The sequence below is a fragment of the Sturnus vulgaris genome, chromosome 1, assembly GCF_052056855.1.
Source record: "Sturnus vulgaris isolate bStuVul1 chromosome 1, bStuVul1.hap1, whole genome shotgun sequence".
NCBI classification, from domain to species: domain Eukaryota; kingdom Metazoa; phylum Chordata; class Aves; order Passeriformes; family Sturnidae; genus Sturnus; species Sturnus vulgaris.
Genome location: NC_142243.1, coordinates 1148061 through 1165371, shown reverse-complemented (window position 1 = coordinate 1165371; position 17311 = coordinate 1148061). Strand labels below are relative to the sequence as shown.

At 50.9% G+C, this 17311-nt stretch overlaps 1 protein-coding gene across 6 annotated transcripts in view; it reads left to right on the top strand.

Moving 5' to 3' along the window:
- The first annotated feature begins 7223 nt into the window (after positions 1–7223).
- MAP4 (microtubule associated protein 4) overlaps positions 7224–17311 on the top strand; it is a 133655-nt gene continuing 123567 nt past the window's right edge. For all 6 annotated transcript variants that reach the window (XR_015806768.1, XM_088173325.1, XM_088173249.1 and 3 more), the window contains exon 1: positions 7224–7355. The gene's annotated coding sequence lies outside the window, so the exon portion shown is untranslated. The remainder of the gene's footprint in view (positions 7356–17311) is intronic.

Sequence of the window (17311 nt, the reverse complement as noted above, 5' to 3'; positions counted from 1 at the left end):
CAAGTGCAGGAAATTCAGTCCCCCCTCCACCCCCTTCCTTAAAGTCGCTCATTTTTGGGAGATGAATAAGAATTTAGATTATTCTCTCCCACTGTACTGAGAGCTGCTGTTATTTCCCCCAGCTCTCGTGTCTTTTAAAAGCAAGAGCAGAAAGAATGTAGAGAAACCCTGGCACTTTGTGGCCTTTGAGCACAAACTTGGGATATTATCAGCATTTTTTTTCTTTTCTGCAATGATGGAATTTCACAATCAGGTCTCCAGGTCTGTTGTGGAGTCCCAAGGGATGAAATTGCCTTCTAGAGCCTGTGTTTATGTTGTCTCTTCCAGAAAGCTCGGCTTTAACAACATGGTGATTAAATTAGATGACAGATTGAGTTTCATCCTTTGGCATTTCCAGGCAACTTCTAATTCCACTGTCAGCCACCCTCTGGTTGAGCTCTAACTGGAGCTGCACTTTCACTGTGCTCCTTGGGACCAGCTCTGCAGTCACACCCTCATCCCAGCTGTCCCTCCTTGCTCTTACTCCACCTATGCAGTAAGACAAAAAAAAGACAAGTACTCAAGCTCTGGAATAAGTGAGACAATTCCTCAGAGTTCCCCTCTCTGCCCCAGCCTCAGGGGTGAGCTGATTCACTCTGCTCTGCTTTGGCAGCCAGGGCTTGGGAGCAGAGGTAGGAAACTTTTCCAAGCCTGAAAACCCTTCCTGGTGAGGGGATGTTTGGTGTGGAAGGTTCACGTTCCAGGGCTGTGGAGCTGTGTGGGATTTGTTACCTGGCACTGGGAGCTGCCAGCCCATCCCAGCCCAGCATGAGGGGCTGAGGGGCTGGCAGGGACAGGAACCAGCTCTGGCTCCTCAAGTGGGTCCAGAAGAGGCCACATAACTGCTCTGAGGGCTCCATGGCAGGGGTGAAATGGGACCATCCTCAAGGTCCCTTCCCAGCCAAACCTGGAATTCTCCACCCAAGCAAAGCTCTGCCCTTGCTGCTAAGGTGACACTGCCTTGAATGCACACAGAGACCTTGCTTCTAGCCTGAAAAGGTGTTTTTCATGCAATTTTCCTGTGCAGCTCATTTTTAAAGCTGCAGCATCTGCGTGGAAGCCACACACCCTTTATTTGCATGCCTGAAGTGCTGAGTGTGCAGGCCAGGACCAGCAGTGGCTGCATGGCTCAGGACAAGCATCACACTTGTCCTTCCCAGGGTGCATGCAAATGGCCTGGCTGCCCAAACTCAAAATGAACAACAGAAAATGCCCTGGGAACTCTCCAGGCAGCCAAAGCGCCCCCAGCCATCTCCCTGGCCTGGGGACTTTGTGAGAGTCAGGTTTCTAAAGTGGCATTTCCAAAATCAGGCTTGGGCACTACTGTACACAGAGTGTCCTGAGCTCTGCCCAGGCTGGGAGCAGGAGGAACAAGGTGTTAGTGATTTAAGGGAAGGAAGATGAAGAGGAATGGAAGAACTGGGGCATGGATGAGTGATACAGGAAGTTTATGGAGATGGTACAGTCTTTCCAAAGGCAATTCCCACAGCACACTACAGGGATGCTGGAGATTCAGGAGAGTTCACCAAAACTAGAGGGGCAAAACCTGTGGAAGAGAGAAGAGTACATGGTGAGACACTGAGAGATCAGCAATGGTGTGGTGGAACCAGAGCAAATTCTGAATGGCCAAAGGAAGATGCAGCAGAAAGCCTCCATTCTTTTTTTTTTTGTTGTTGTTTTAACATTAAAACAGAGGAATTTAGAGGAAAGGACCACAACCCTCTGTCAGTTATAGCCACAAGAAAGTGCTGCCCCTGGGTTAGGAGAGAGTGGACAGGGAGTGGACTGCTGGGTGCCCCAAGTGTCCAGAGTGGTATAAAAAGTGTGTGCTCTGAAAAGTCCTGTCCCAGAGCTCCAAGCAGTCCAGGAGAAGATTCAGGTGAGGAGATCACCCCCGTTTGGCCTGGCACAGCACAGCTGGCACAGCTGTCCCCAGACACCAGGTCCTACACCAGATGTGGCCTTTGGTTGCCTTTCACAATCCCCTCGTTCTGTCCCAGCAGTGACAGCAGGGCTCACAGCAGAGGCCTGGAAATCCTCTGGACACCGTGTCCTTCATGTCAGCACCCTTGGGCCTCTCCCCCCAGCCTGCAGGTGAGTGCTCAGAACTTTCCCCTCTGCTGCTCACCCAAGGAAGGAACAGTAAATGAAACCAACGCAGGCCCTGGTCCCTGACACACTGTCCTTGGCACTGAAGGGTATGACTTGCACAAAACTTCTTGCAGACCCTCAGGCTCTTTGCAGATGGCTTTCCCCCAGAACAGTCGTCTTCTGTCTCATCAGGCAGCTTTTGTCAGTCCCGCTTACATGCTCTGTCTAGTTCAGGCTGGGAGCTCCTCAGGGCTCAAAGACCTCTCACCCTCTCCTGTCCCCCAAGTGTCCTGTGCACCAGAAGCAGAACAGAAATAGCAAATCACCATCAAAGTGATCAGGAGGAATTTGGGAGAGGCGTGTTTCACACAGCAAGGAAGGAAACATTTGTGGCTGCAGCAGGGAGGGCTGCAGCGAGTGGACAATGTCACAATCCCCTCTGTCCCCTACTTGGGAGTTTGAGGAGAATAATTTGATTGAAAGGCAAATCCTTTAATCTGCAGATATAAATCAGCAGAGTGGCAGAATTGCTGAGGATGGAGCATATCATATAGGGCATATCCTGTATGTCTTTTCCCTTTAAACAACCACAGGCCCTCCAGCTGTTAACCTATTTATAAAAGGTAACTTAAGGCTACACACGAACTCCTGAGGACATTTCATTCTGTCATTACAGCACAGACTCGATTTTTCTGCCTCAGAATAATTGGGCTTGGTCTATGAAGGCCCAGGCTAGAGAAGAGATCAGCTCTGATACTAAAAGCCCTCTGCAGAGGAGCAGGATGAAGCTCTCCAGAAGGTTGCCCTGTGCTTCCTAGGACAAGGATCTGCTTGGAGAAACCATGAAGCAAATATCAGCTACTGCATCCTGACAAGCCTCTGCAGGTTCTCCTCTTCCCACATGTGAAATCCCAAGCTCCTGTTCCTGTGCTGCGTGTGGGAAGTGTCCCAGGTCACTCACAGCAGGACCTGTGGTGCAGGACAGCAGCAGCAGCTGTATTTTTTGGGACCTCTTGGCAATGGAAGTCACTGCCCCAGCCTCAGTGCAGCTCCCAGCCACCTTCCTCCTCCTCCTCCTCCTCCTCCGTAGCCCCACACCACGTTACAGTGATGGAGAGGTCCCAGATCAGGAGATCACGGGGTGTGCCAGCTGCAAGGCAAATCCCATGACCAGTCAGAGAGCCTTGACAGGTCTCTGGGATGGCAGGGATCCCTGGCTGACATTCCATGCCTGCCATTGTGCTGGAGTCAGCTTTGATGAGCAGAACAGCCCTGTCTGGCTGGCAAATATCTGCCAGTGACCCACAAGGCTTTTGTTGTTTCCAGAACAGCGTCCTGCCTCATTGAGTAGGTACCTTCCCCTTGCATCCCTGATCCATGATAAGGGAGTGATGAGACATTTGTTCTGTAAGAGTATTCAAATCCTCCAAGCTGCTTACAGACTTTCAAAAGTGAATGAGCTGAAATTTCCTGAAAATGAGAGTCAATGGGTGCTGCTCCAAGTGTGGAGGCAATTCCCTGCTCCACTGAAACCCTTTCCAGCTCTGCTTCATGAGTTTTTCTCCCTGATAGAGTTCGGGTTCATTACCTATGGCTGCACTGCTGGCACTGAATTTTGGATGTGACCCCTGCCCGGGCTGTGCTGCCTGTGTGGAAGGAGTGAGGCATGTGAGGAGTGACAGCTCAGCCCTGGCAGCACCACTTCCCCAGAGCCCGACAGACCCTGCTGGGCACCACATCCCTGCCTTGAGCAGGGAATGATGAACTCGTGCCAAAGGGGCAGGGAAGCTGCCTGCTTCCTCACTGCTTATCTGCAGCACTTGTGCTGTCAGTGCCCTGGGATGGGCTGTGTCACCCAGCGTCCTTCATTTGCACCGGTTCCCATCAAAGCAGTGACAAACGAGCCTTCCCCAGACCCAGCTTTCCCTTTCCAGCTCTCCCAGTGCCTCACCCAGCACGGGTCAGGCCCTACCTGCCTTGCTGGGCTAATGGGGCTGGCCAGGAGTGACTCCTTAGGGAGATGAGCCAGGCCCTTTCCCTTTTCCACAGCCACTTTCCCTGTCTGGCCTCATGAAAGGGCAGAGCCATTGCCTAAACACCTTCTCTCCTGCCACCAACCCCACCAGACAAAATCCCCTCTTCTGCTGTCACACCTGTGGCATCTCACAGATTTTGTCTGCCTTGCATTGAAGATGTTGGTTCATGCTGCCCTCCCTTCCAGGCCACATGGAGACTCCAGACTCAGAGTCTGGAAGTGGAGAAATGGGTTATTCTCTTTAGAGGGACAAACAGAGATAAAGGAGATGCTTTGAATTTTTGCACAGGTGAAGTATGTGGGGAAGCAACAAACAGAGTGTGGCCTGAAGTTACTCCCAGGAAGCAGAGAATAGATGGCAGATTTTAAACTAAACCAAGGAAGTTTCATATTAAACAGTGCCGTGGGAAGCTGTGCTGAGCTTGGGTGGAATTCCTTCCTTCCTTCCTTCCTTCCTTCCTTCCTTCCTTCCTTCCTTCCTTCCTTCCTTCCTTCCTTCCTTCCTTCCTTCCTTCCTTCCTTCCTTCCTTCCTTCCTTCCTTCCTTCCTTCCTTCCTTCCTTCCTTCCTTCCTTCCTTCCTTCCTTCCTTCCTTCCTTCCTTCCTTCCTTCCTTCCTTCCTTCCTTCCTTCCTTCCTTCCTTCCTTCCTTCCTTCCTTCCTTCCTTCCTGCCTTCCTTCCTGCCTTCCTTCCTGCCTTCCTTCCTGCCTCCCTCCCTCCCTCCCTCCCTCCCTATTATTTCCTTGGTTTCATGGAGGGAAATCCCCCAGCTGTGAGGCTGGTCAGTCACACAGCCAGGCTTGGGGAGGTTGAAGCCCCTCGTGCAGTTCCACAGGGATGCCTGGATGACAGTGGACAGTTGCCTGCTGCAATTTATACTTTACAATGGACACACCTATGGCATTACAGGGCTTTACCTGCTCTGCTTTATAATTTCAGGTGTACCTGGCTGGGATTTGGGCGAGGTGTCAGAGCTGCTGTGTGACAGGGAGAAGCCTGGGCACACCATGTCCTTAATCCACCAAAGGTTTGCTCCTGTGCACTGTGCAGGCCTTTGGGCTCTCAGGATTTTCTTTTGGGGAATAAATTCTAGGCTCAGAATTTAGAAGGAATGACCCAAAAGCTCTTTTTGAAGCCGAAAACAGTCAGACCAGTGGTCAGACATGCACTGATGTAACCCACAATTTTTTGTTGTATTATTGTGATGTAACCCACAACTTTTTGTTGTATTACTGAGTCTGTTCCACTGTCATGCTGTAGGACCAGGGTGCAGCCTGTCTTGGAGACAGGCAGAGGGGAAAAGAGGTGGATTTGGTAAAGAGAGAGGGATCTTTAAACGTCTGATGATCAGGGTAGGCGGGGACGGCCCTGAAATTCAAACCCGGCCGTCCCAAAGAAAGCCATCAGGGTGCTATTTTATCTTGGAGCTTAAAAATAGCACATGGTACAAGCAGTTGTTGTGGATCTGCCTTTCATCAGGACACGGATTTCCTCCTTACCAGCTTTGGCCCTGGACAGGTACCCAGGCTTGGGAGGCTGGGAGAGAGGTGGGCAGAAGGTGCAGCTTAACCCTGCCTGCATGGGGTGTGCCCCCTCCCACACCTCATGCCAAGGGTGTTTCCTGCCTCCAGTGACCAGACACGAGACACACCCATTCTTGTTTTAATTTAGTCACCACTCTTTGATTTTCTTATCTGGCAGGCCAGTGTGTCCCATATTTTCATGATTTAGTAGCTGTGCAGCTCCCTCTGGGCAGATGGGTGACACAGAGCCCTCGGGGCCATGCAGGAGTAAACAGCCAGGGGACCGTGTCCCTCCCTCCCTCTCTGCTGCCCGGGTTAACTCCCAAAATACACTGTAATAGTTTCTCCATGAAGAATGAGGCTGAATGTCCCTCCCGTGTGGCTGCTGTCACTGCCCCAAGTCACCTCGTGCTCGTCCCAGGGAATTTCAGCCATGGAAATGATTTCACTGAGGGCAAAAATGGACGTTACAGTGATGGTGCATGAGGGAACAGTGACCGGTGCAGTGTTTGACTGTGTCCCACACGACATCCTCGTGTCCAAACTGGGGAGACAGGATTTCATGGATGGAGCACTCGGTGGATAAGGAAGGGCTGGATGGTCACACTCTCATTGTGGTCACTGGCTCAGTGTCCCAGTGCAGACCTCAGGGAGCCTAAAAGGGCTCGAGGAGAGCTGGAGAGGAGCTGGGGACAAGGCCTGGAGGGACAGGACACAGGGAATGGCTTTGAGCTGAAGGAGGGGAGATTTAGAGTGGTTATTAGGAGGAAATTCTTGGCTGTGAGAGTGGGCAGGCCCTGGCACAGGGTGCCCAGAGCAGCCGTGGCTGCCCCTGCATCCCTGGCACTGCCCAAGGCCAGGCTGGGCAGGGCTGGGAGCAGCCTGGGACAGTGAAGGTGTCCTTGTCATGGCAGGGGTGGCACTGGATGATATTTAAGGTCCCTCTAAACCCAAGCCAGTCTGAGATTCTGTGACTCTGCAGCTGGGCGTGATGTAAAAACATTTCCTTTCATCCCTCACCGTCCTGCCTTTATCCTGTTTTCCTGCTCTCCTCCTGCACGAGCAGAGGGTTGGCCCCAGAAGGGCCACGGAGGATTAAGAGCAGCAGCACGAGTGGTCCCTGCTGTTCGGCCACCTGGAGGGGCGGCTGGGCGCTCCATCTGTCCCTGGGCACTGCTTTATCACAGCGTCCTTCAGCTCCTCCACAGCCACGAGTTCCGTACCGCACACGCTCCCAGGCTTTCCTCTCCCCCTTTAAACACCCTCCTTTCCTTCCCAAGCATGGGCTCGCCTTGATCCCCTCAGCTCCTGTCCCCCTCAGCTCCGTCCCGTCCTCCATCACCGCCCTTGGTCCCGCCCCTTCCACAGGCTCCGCCCCCAGCCCCGCCCCGCGCCGCACCCAACCCCTCTGCTCGTTCACCGCAGCGCCGCCTCCGCCCCGCGCGGCCGCGCGCCGCCCGCGCTGCCGCTGATTGGTCGCTGCCGGGCACGGCGCGGCGCTGATTGGCTGAGCGGCGCCGGCCCCGCCCCTCCTGCCAGCAGGGTAGTGCGCTCGGCGCGCGGCCAGCGCGGCTCCGCTCTCCGCTCCTCCTCCCGCCGGGCCCTCCGGGGACAGCGACACTCGCCAGGCGCCTCTGTCCCGGCGCTGCCCCGCGCCCCCGCCGCTCGGTAAGGCCGCGGGGAGGGGGCTGCGCCCGGGGACGGGGCACGGGGACACCGCGCTGCGGCCGCGGCGCCCTCCGACACGACGGTGGGGCGGCCCGGGCCGAGCGGGCTCTCCGGTGTCCGGGGGGTCGGGGCCGGCCTGGCCGGGCCGGGAGGGGAGGTGGCGGGGACGGCGGGGTTCGGGAGCCGCGCAGGGAGCGCCCGCAGCATCCCCGAGCATCTCCCGGGGGAGCCGGCGGAGGGAGCGGGCGCTGCCGGGGCGCGGCTTTGTTACTCGGGGGCCGGGGCTGGGCTGGCTCCGGGGGGTTCGGGAGCCCCCGGCGTTCCCCGGCGCTGCTCCCGTAGGGTCCCTTCAGATCCGGGCGCAGCGACCCGCGGGTTTCTCTCAAGGGCGACGCAGCACTCCCACACTTCTCCTTGGGACGGCTCGAAACTTTCTGTGCCGCGTTGTGGCCCCGTCCTTCCCCGCTCTGCTGCCGTTGGATCCCCTCGTATTCCCGGCTTTATAAGGCCGGCGGCGGGCTCGCAGCGGGGCGCGGGGTGACCACGGGCATGGGCAGAGCGCGGCTCCGAGCGCTGGGTGTGGCGGGCCGGGGATGCGCCAGCTCCAGGCCTCTGCTCAGTCATCGCAGCGCACAGCGCGCAGCGGGCCCGCTTTCGGGATGAGCAAACTTCTCCTGCAGAGCACGGCCGGCCCGGGACCGGCGGGAATTAAACAAAATTAAACTAATGTTCGCCACGGCGCGATGCGGAGTTGCTGTTAAATCAGTTGAAGCTCAAGGCGGTGAAGTTTTGGGTTCTGCAGATGCTGTTCTGCTGCCAAATGCTGCTTCTCAGTGTATCCTGGTAGTATGGGTGTTGTTCGCTCTCCCTGTCTTCGAGGGGTGTGTTAAAAGCCTGGTCTGTGAATATACTGAACCTGATTTGTGATGATCAGTTCTCTTTTCTTTAGGTGGTTCTTGTTCTCTCTTACTTGGTTGTTCCCTCGCTTATTCCTTCCCCTGATTCCTGTATGGATTTAGCACATCAACCCATTGATTGTAGAGTTTTTCAAAAAGTTTTTGTTTGTTTTTAAAGCTGGAATCATCTATTCAGTGAACCATGTTCTTCCCAGCTTACAATTGCAGCAGAAAAGCTTCTTGAATAATACAATAATACAATACAATAGCCGTGCGAGTCCTGCTCCGTGTTTCAGTGTGGAGTACCAAGCCTTGCTCGGGGCCTCCTCCTGCTCTGCGTGTGATGCTGCTCGGGCTTCATTTTGTAAACTCAAGGGACAGGACTGCACTGGAGTTTCACAACTCTAAAGCTCCTTTTCTCCTTGCCAGGGCCTTATGTCCCATCGGGTATGTTTTGCTGGTATTGTGTGAATAAGGTGCTGTTGCAGCTTGATTAACTCCTCCTTTATTTGAGAAGGAGACATTGTAACTGAAAATCGTTCAGGTTGACAATACAGTTATGATAAAGGTGACGTTGGCTGGACGGACCTGTCTGTCAAATTTACTTTATGGGTTTTTGTTTGTTTTTCTTTGCAAGAACCGATGAAATTTCTGATTATCCTTCCAGATGCATTTTAGAAGATTCATGGGCTCTTTTTGAGTTTTTAAGTTTTTATTCTTTTGTGCCTTCTTGCATCAGAAGAGATGGGCTTTCTCAGTTTGAAAAAGAGCTGAACTTACTTGCTGTTGCAACAGCAGCAATATCCTGTGTCTTTTGTTTTGTTTGGTAATAATTACATGTTAGTGACAAATAATAAGCTTGAAGGCAGAATAGCTGATCTGTTTGTGACTGTGATTGTTGACTCTGAAGCTGAAGGCTGTGGATATTATTAAATCTGTTTTCATGTGTCTCTGCAGAAATGACATCAGGGAAAGAGCAGATAATACAAAGAAGTGTCAGTGGTTTGAAGATGCCAGCCCAGGGAGCTCAGCTAGAGCCCAGTGTTGCCATGGGTACAGTTTGTGGGTCACCCCTGGTTCCCCCTGAGCCCTCAGCTGATATTAGGAGAGGATTATGTCACTCCTGTCCTTAAAGAACAAACGGGGAGGCTGCTGGAGGACACTTATGGCAGCGGATCCTGACTTTATCAGCTTGTTCCTGCAAAGCCAGGGCTGTGCCAGGCACTGTGCCTGTGCTGGCCACTGATCCCAGGCAGGCTCCTGGAGTGGGGGACACTGTGGGACAGCTGCTGCACCTCGCCCTGCCAGGATATCTGGAGATCTGCTATAACAATTTGCCTGATTTGTGTGTGGGGAGCTTTGAAGGCTGTGAGTGCTGTGGTAAATGATGAGTGCAGCCCTGTTTGGGTGAGCACTGGAGTGGCCGGGGGGGAATAATCACACCACAGGCTCCCAGACACTGCTGGAAGTGACCTGGGCTTACACTGGGAGCAGGGTGTGCTGATAAGTGTCATTTATACGTGGAAGTGTTCATTGTGAAGTATTTGGGTTCAGTGCACTCATTTGTTCCCTCTCAGAGACACCCAGTAGTTTAAGACAAGGTTTTAAATAGCACAGGATTGCCCAAACTATTCTGTGATGGTATTAAACACCCCCACACCTCCAGCAGCCTGAGCAACAGTGAGAACAGAAGCAAATTGGGGTTTTGGAGGGGCAGAAGGTGAGGCTGAGTGGAGGCTGGGGCAGGACTGGATTTCCAGCCTTAAGCTCGTTATGTGAAGTCTGAGGAGTGCTCAGCTGAACCAAATGAATTACGTATTCCTGCTGGTAAAAGGGCTGACACAGCTGGAATTGCAGCAAATGGAGCTGTAATTATATTTGAGGTCCCAACCCCTGTAGTATTTTAGTGGTTGCCTCTCTTCCCTAGAAATTAAATGTATCTGAGCCATTCAGTCTGCTCTGAGCTCTTGCAGAGTTCAGGTCTGGTTTTACACCCCTTGCATGTTCTTGCTCTTGTGTACCTCAGGCTTTTAAACTCAGCTGCTGTTTGTTGAGCCAGTGATGTCCCCATCACTCAGTACTTGGGCTGCATTTGTCTCTCTCCACTGTGTCTTGATGTGCAAGCTTCCAAATTCTGACCTTCACCAAACTTATGACTCAGGGAAACCACTGGTCAGACAGGGTTTAAGTCTGTCAGGATGAATTCCAGCTACTTGCAATACAAATGAAAGTGATGGTTACTTGAAAGCGAAATAATGTGTGACTATACCTTGGTTTGGTCCAGAAAAACCCCAAATAATTTATTTTGCTAGGCCAGACGTAGATGGGAAGATAAAATTTCCCGTCTCTTCTGCTTAGAATGAAGAGTTCAAGGCGTGTTAGTCATCGTGTCAGATTGCAGACAACAAAATTATAATTAGTGTAGGTACTTGTGGAGTTTCAAAGGCAAATTGAAGAAGCTGATAGTGCTATGAAAGGCAGAGTTATTTCCTGGAACTCCGTGTTTGTGCTTCCTGTCCCAAATAAAACAGATGAATCTCTTGCTTAGTCAAATGTCTGTGTCCACAGCTTCCTCGTGCTTTAACAGCAACTAACTGATTATTTCTGTGCCTTTTTTGTTTTTTCCTCCTTGAAGGCAAATGAAATTATAGTCAGCTGTAGATCAGAGAAGCCAGGGGTCTGTGATTACAGCACGTGGGAGGGTGGCAGAGAGCTGGAGCCTTGAGCCTCATCATCTGCACAGTGTTCATCTCCAGAACAAAGGGTGGGTGTCCTTTGGAGCAGGCTCTTGGGAGATGCTGGAAAAGCTGGGCTGAGCAGAGCAGGTAGGAACCCTGCATCCTGTGGGGGGATTTTTCCTCCTCCAGCTCAGAATTCCATGGCTAAGTGTTCTGCACATGGGAAGGAATTTCTGGTGGGAAGAAAAGGTCAGTGAAATCAGTTGCTGTAGATGTTATGCAGATTTTAACTTGGTAATGAGGAGAATGAAATACTTGTGGCTGATACTGGTGTCTTGTGTTGTTCCTGAGGAGGCTTCTTAATATTACATTAGAAATTATTCAATTTTAAATATATTTGAAATTATTGGGAAATCTGACCCTGAAGGATTATGAATAGACATTGGTGTGATGCTCTAGCACTCTGAAAAATTTCATCAGGATAGTGCTGAGGATTTTCCCCAGACAAGATCAGTCTTGGAGTCCTCTGAGTAAGTCACTCATTTTGGATGTTGCCATGAGAGCCCATATTTTGGAACGCTGGAGAACAAAACTTTCTGCATTTGTTGCTGTAGGAAACACGGGAGACACCGAGTTCATGGCAAGTGTGAGTTACTCCGTGGATAAAAATGGCTGTACTTGTAAATGATGGTGTATTCCAACTCCATAATGCACATTGTTCCCTGGAAATGTCTGCTGGAAGGTGGGAGGGTGCTGGGTTGTTTATTCTGTGCTCCCCTGGAGACAGGGAGGGAAGGGGCTGATTTCTTCCCTCTCTTTTACAAAAGGCTGCTCCTTGCTGCTCTTTTAATCCTTGCCTTGTTTTCCTCCCTGCCTCTTAGAACTGTGCTTGGGTAGAGTGGCAACTGCTGAATTGGTAGTTCCTCAGGGGAGTAGCAAGATACCAGCACTGAGATAAAGCTCACAGTGTCCCTGTGATTTGAACAAAAGTGGCAAACAAAAACAAGAGTTGTAGTTGCATTATCGAGGGAGCTTTGTGTAACGCAATAGGGCCTGGATTAGCTTTCCTTTGCCAAGGCTGGATTTCCAGGCTCCTGGAGCTGCTCTAAAGAGTTTAGCACGGACAAACACTGTGTCCCCTGCCCAGAATGAGTGTGCTGGCAGGGTGGAAGAGTGGCTGTGTGGGTGGGAGGAAGGTTAAGCACCAGGTGTATCCCTGAGCAGGTGACGTGACACACATGGTGTAGGATTAACGTGGGATGAGCACTTTGCCCCAGCTTCGTGCTGGCTATCAGGCTACTCCGAGGAGCTGCTGGGAGAAGTATGCAGTTAATCACATCCATTAGCATGATTAAAATCCTGATTAGCTTGTGTCACTCACTCCCATTTCCCTCCTACACTTCTCCCATTTTTATTTGGGGTGTTTGCAAGCTTGAGCAGCAGCGAGGCTGGGAATTGTAAATGGATCCCAGGATTCTGGGCTGTGTGTTGGGACAAAGTTCCTCAGAAAGCTGCTCAGCTGCTGCCTGAACAGAACACGTGAAAAATCAGCCCTTCACAGCTGGAGGAGCCTCAGCAGGACTGTGGGGAATCCAGCTGAGCATGGAGAAGGCTTGTCCTGCTCAGGGCTCCTGTTCTGTGTCTGGTGTGTCCTAACACTTGAATTTTAATATTTCCATCCCTGGGTGCTGAGGAGCAAGTCGTGCTGGCTGGCACCTTGGGGCAGGGCTGAATGGGCTGGAGAACAAGTCCAGGGATGGGATGATAGGGAAAGACAAGGCTGAAAGTGAGGTTAGGGAAACTTCAGATCAGCTGGTTGGATTTTGACTAGAAATTGAAAAAAAAAAAAGACAAAAAAAATGAGATAATTGTGTAAATTCCTGTGTGCAAAAACTTTTTTACAAACTTCACTGGCTGGGGAGATACGGTGCATATTCAAACTGGACCGTTTTGGAAAAGGTCTCTGAGCATTAGGTCATACACTTCGAACACATTCCCGCCTGGGAGTGAGTCATTGTCTTTTGTAAAATTGTATTAGAGCTACATCATCCCCCAAAAGCTGTTTTTCAGCTGGATTTCGGGTGTTGACACTTGCTCTAAACAAAGTAAAACTATGGGAGCATTTATCAGAGCCATTTCAAAGTGTGTTTACATACTCTGGAGTTGTGACTCCCGAAGTGCTGGAGCTCAATTCATTCTTGGGAGTGGAAACCCTCAGCTCTCCCACTGAGGATTGGGGCAAATATCTCCATGGAGCTTAAATGATGTTTGTGAAGTGCTTAAAACCGTCTGGAAGGGGCAGAGAAACGTCCAGGTGCTTTTACCTGCTCTTATTTCTCCCTCCTCCCACACGTTTCTTGCAGGAACTGTGGTGTGTTGGCTCTTGGCTGGAGATACTCTGGCAGTTTGTCCTTCCAGGAGTTGATACTGAGGCTTTGTTTCCATATTGTGACTTTATTTTCTCTAACAAAACTCGTTTGAGGTTCCAGCCCTCCTCTACTTCATGGTTTCTATCAGGTTGTTGTGCCAGAAGTTCAGTGCAGTGAAATGGGGCAGTGAGAAATGGGTTGGTGCTCAGGTGGGATTTCTACAACTAATTTTAGAAGCTGCATCGATTCTGTTAAAGGGGAAGTAGAAACAAGTGCTTGGAGAAGGGGATGCCAAGCACTCATCACACTGGCTTGACTGGGGAAAATGTGATGGGGGAATGTCAGTGGGATGAGTAAGAGTTAGGGGTGAAAAATCTTTCCAATGAAACTCAGCCAAAGGTTTAGGCTGCCAGGCACACCTGGATCCCAGAATGATTGGAGTTAAAAGGAGATGACCCAGGCAGGGTCACCTGGAGCAGGTGACACAGGGATGTGTCCAGACAGGGACACTCCAGGGCTCTGCCCCTCCATGGAAAGAGGCTTTTCCTTCCTCCTGCTGAGCTGCAATTTGTTGTGGTTGGGTTTGTGCTCGCTGCTCCTCGTCCTGTCACTGGCACCATGCTCAGCACTGCTTCATCTCCAGAAGGATGGGTGGGTGTCCTTTGGAGCAGGTTCTTGGGAGGTGCTGGAAAAGCTGGGCTGAGCAGGACCAGCAGGATCCCGTGGGGGGATTTCTCCTGCAGTCCCTCCCTCCTGTAAGAAAGGCTCCAGACCCCAAATCCAGACTGAATGTTTGCTGTGTTTGGTGTTAACTCCATTCCAACTCAACAGGAAGGGAACCCGAGTGCACACAGCAGTGAGGAAAGAGCAGGAATTCAACACTTGGAACTGCTATGAGCAGGATGCAAATGGAAATCTGAAAGTTGTGCTTCACTGACAGTTTTCCTGTAATCCCCTCTGGAAAGCACTGGGCATTTTTAAGCACCTGACTGTGAGTAGTTCAGATTTGCCTGGGTTTCAGACACACAGAGGAAGAGGTGAGCTGTGGTGAAAGGAGTTCCTGGCTGAGGCTGAAGGTCCCCATGGCCTGGGAGGTGCTCCTGGCAGTGACATCTGCTCAGGAAGTTCATGTGCTCCCTTCCCTGTGGGTAAGTGCAGCCTGATCCACACTTGAGGAGAAAATCAGCAATGATATGCTGATATCAGAAATTATATTTCCAAATGATTTTAATAATTTGTAATGGATATGAAATGCTGTTGGGCATACTGAGGAAAATCCAATTGTAAACAGCAGCTTAAAGAAAGTGTTTTTAGATGTGATTGTTGGTGCTGTTTATAGCAGTTCCAAGTGCTGATTTCTTCCTGTACCCTGATTGCTGTCTGCACCCAGGTTCCCTTTCTGGTGCACTGAAATGGTGTGAACACCAAGCACAGCAGCACTGAATTTGGAATGTTAATTTTTCCTGGAATCCCAGGATGATGTGGGTTGGAAGATCATCTCATTCCACCCCCTGCCATGGGCAGGGACACCTTGAGTATCCCAGGGTGCTCCAAGCCGTGTTCAGCCTGGCCTGGAACACTTCCAGGAATGGGGGATTTTGGGTTTTTTTTGTGTTTAACCTCTCAGTTTCAGCCATTTCTCTGCTGCAGCTTTATTAAGTGTAGTGCTCTGTTAACAAATGCTCCTTTACTTATCTGCACTGGTTTTAAGGAATCTCAGAAGTTTTTCTGCTGTCCATGGATACTTTCACTGTTGTTAATTAGGTAATGGGAAACTTCCAGACTGGGAGAGCAAAGACAAAAATCCCCAGGCAGCTCCAGCAGAGGCTCTGAATGAGGTTCTGCAGACAGGGGAGGCAAAGAATGAAACAAAGAACTGAGTCACCCTCTCTTCCTTCCTTTGGACTCTTGTGGTGGGAGTGAATCGTTTCTGTTCTAAGTCATAAATCGGAGCCATTAGCAAAAGGCTTCTGCATGTTCATGGGTGCATCATTCCAACTTCTTACTTAGCAGGAGCTGTGGATTTAAGTGATGGAAATAAGCAGCAGTAAATGAAATAGCTTGTGCTGGATTCCCACTGGGATGTTATGGATGCACAGGCTCTGAAGTGTTGATTTCATAACTGTGAGTGCAGCCCCCAGCCCTGGGCCCAGCACAGGAAGAGAGAGCTCAGAGGAGGCACCGGGGGATCAGAGGGTGGAGCAGCTCTGCTGGGAGCCAAGCCTGGCTGGGAGAGCTGGGAATGTTCCCCTGGAGAGGAGAAGGCTCCAGGGAGAGCTCAGAGCCCCTGGCAGGGCCTGAAGGGGCTCCAGGAGAGCTGGAGAGGGACTGGGGACAAGGCCTGGAGGGACAGCACACAGGGAATGGCTTTGAGCTGGAAGAAGTGGATTTAGATGGGATATTGGGATGGAATTCCTGGCTGGGATGGAATTCCCAGATTTGCTGTGGCTGCCCCTGGATCCCTGGCAGTGCCCCAGGCCAGGTTGGATCACTCTGGGACAGTGGGAGGTGTCCCTGCCGTGTCAGGGGTGGCACTGGATGGGCTTTAAGGTCCCTTCCAGCCCAATCCGTGCCAGGGCTCTGGGTTCTGGCCATGTTTGCTCAGCTCAGCAGCTGCTCCGGGTGGTTTCAGTGTCTGCTCCTGCCCAGGTTTGCAGGGTGTGTCTCCCATGTTCCACCGCCATGTGCAGGAGGTTGGGACACACCCTGGGGATGCCACTGAGGCCGAGCCCTGCATTGAATCCTTTTGGGATGCTGTGCCGTGGGATTGGCACACGGTACTCGTGTCCATGTGACACCACCGTGCTGGGGACTGTAGTGTGCTCTGGGTGCCTCAAGCTGTATTTGCTATCACAAATCTGCATTTATATATGAAACTACAACGTATGTGATCCACAGGGTTAATTTTTCCACGATATCTTCATGCTTCAAGCATATATGTTCTTTTTCTTAGGCTGTCTTTGAACCTATTTAAGCATTTATGACATGAGAATTAAAGGATATTTCTATCTTGAGTTCTGAGGGCTGGATTTTCTTTAATTGGGTTTTTTTTTTAGGTAAAACGTACTATTTTTTTTTTTTTTGCATTGGGATTTGGACAGAGCATGTAGGGCAATAGGATCAAGTGTCACATTGGGGATTACATATTTGTCCTGAAGTGACCCTTTTAGGAGCTTGCATGGGTGTAATTGGTGAATGAGTGGATTTATAGGGATGTATATCTGCATTAGCACTGGTTTGATGTGACTCGAGCTGATTTGCTTTTGGTCCAAACTATTTTCAGCTTGGGGAATTCACTGTGAAGGAGAGATGCTATAATTTGCTCGTGTTTTCCCTTAAAAGCAGTGGTGTTTTTTTACCAGGATTTAATAGCTCTAAATATGAATGTAGAGCAGTGTTGCACAGCTTTGTCTGGTGGCTGAAACCCAAATTTATCCCAAAAGCTGCACATTGGACATCTCTGGGTGTTAATGGTGTGGAAAAAACTTTTATCATTATCCACTTTTCGTTGCATCAGTTGTTTTTTTTGTTCTTAAAACTGTAACAACTCTTCCACCCGTGCTGTTCTGTGTTACTTTGGTGTATTGTGTCCCTTAGCTGGCACTTCTGTGGGATTTCCCTCTCCTGCAAGGAATTAACACGAATTTGAAGGCGTTGGGGAACATCAAGGGAACTCCTTGCACCTCCAAGCTTAATTTTCTGCAGCCAAGGTTCTGAACGTGCCAAATGAGCATTAATTGCTGGTCTTGCTGACAGACTTTGCCCGTGGGCACATCCCTGTGTGAGAGCAGAGCCTGGCACCTGTCCTGGCTGCAGTCTGGGCTTCCTGCAGAGTTTTCTGGGAGCTTCTGGTGGGCAGGGAGAGCCTGGCCCTGGCAGCTCTGGGGTCCCTTCAGGTGCTGATGGATGAGTGAGTGAATGGCTGGGATTCACAAAGGCCTTGCATTTCCATGGGCATTTTTTTTTCCTTAATTCCCCTGAGCTGTGTTTGTGCCCCGGGTTTCCCTCTGCTC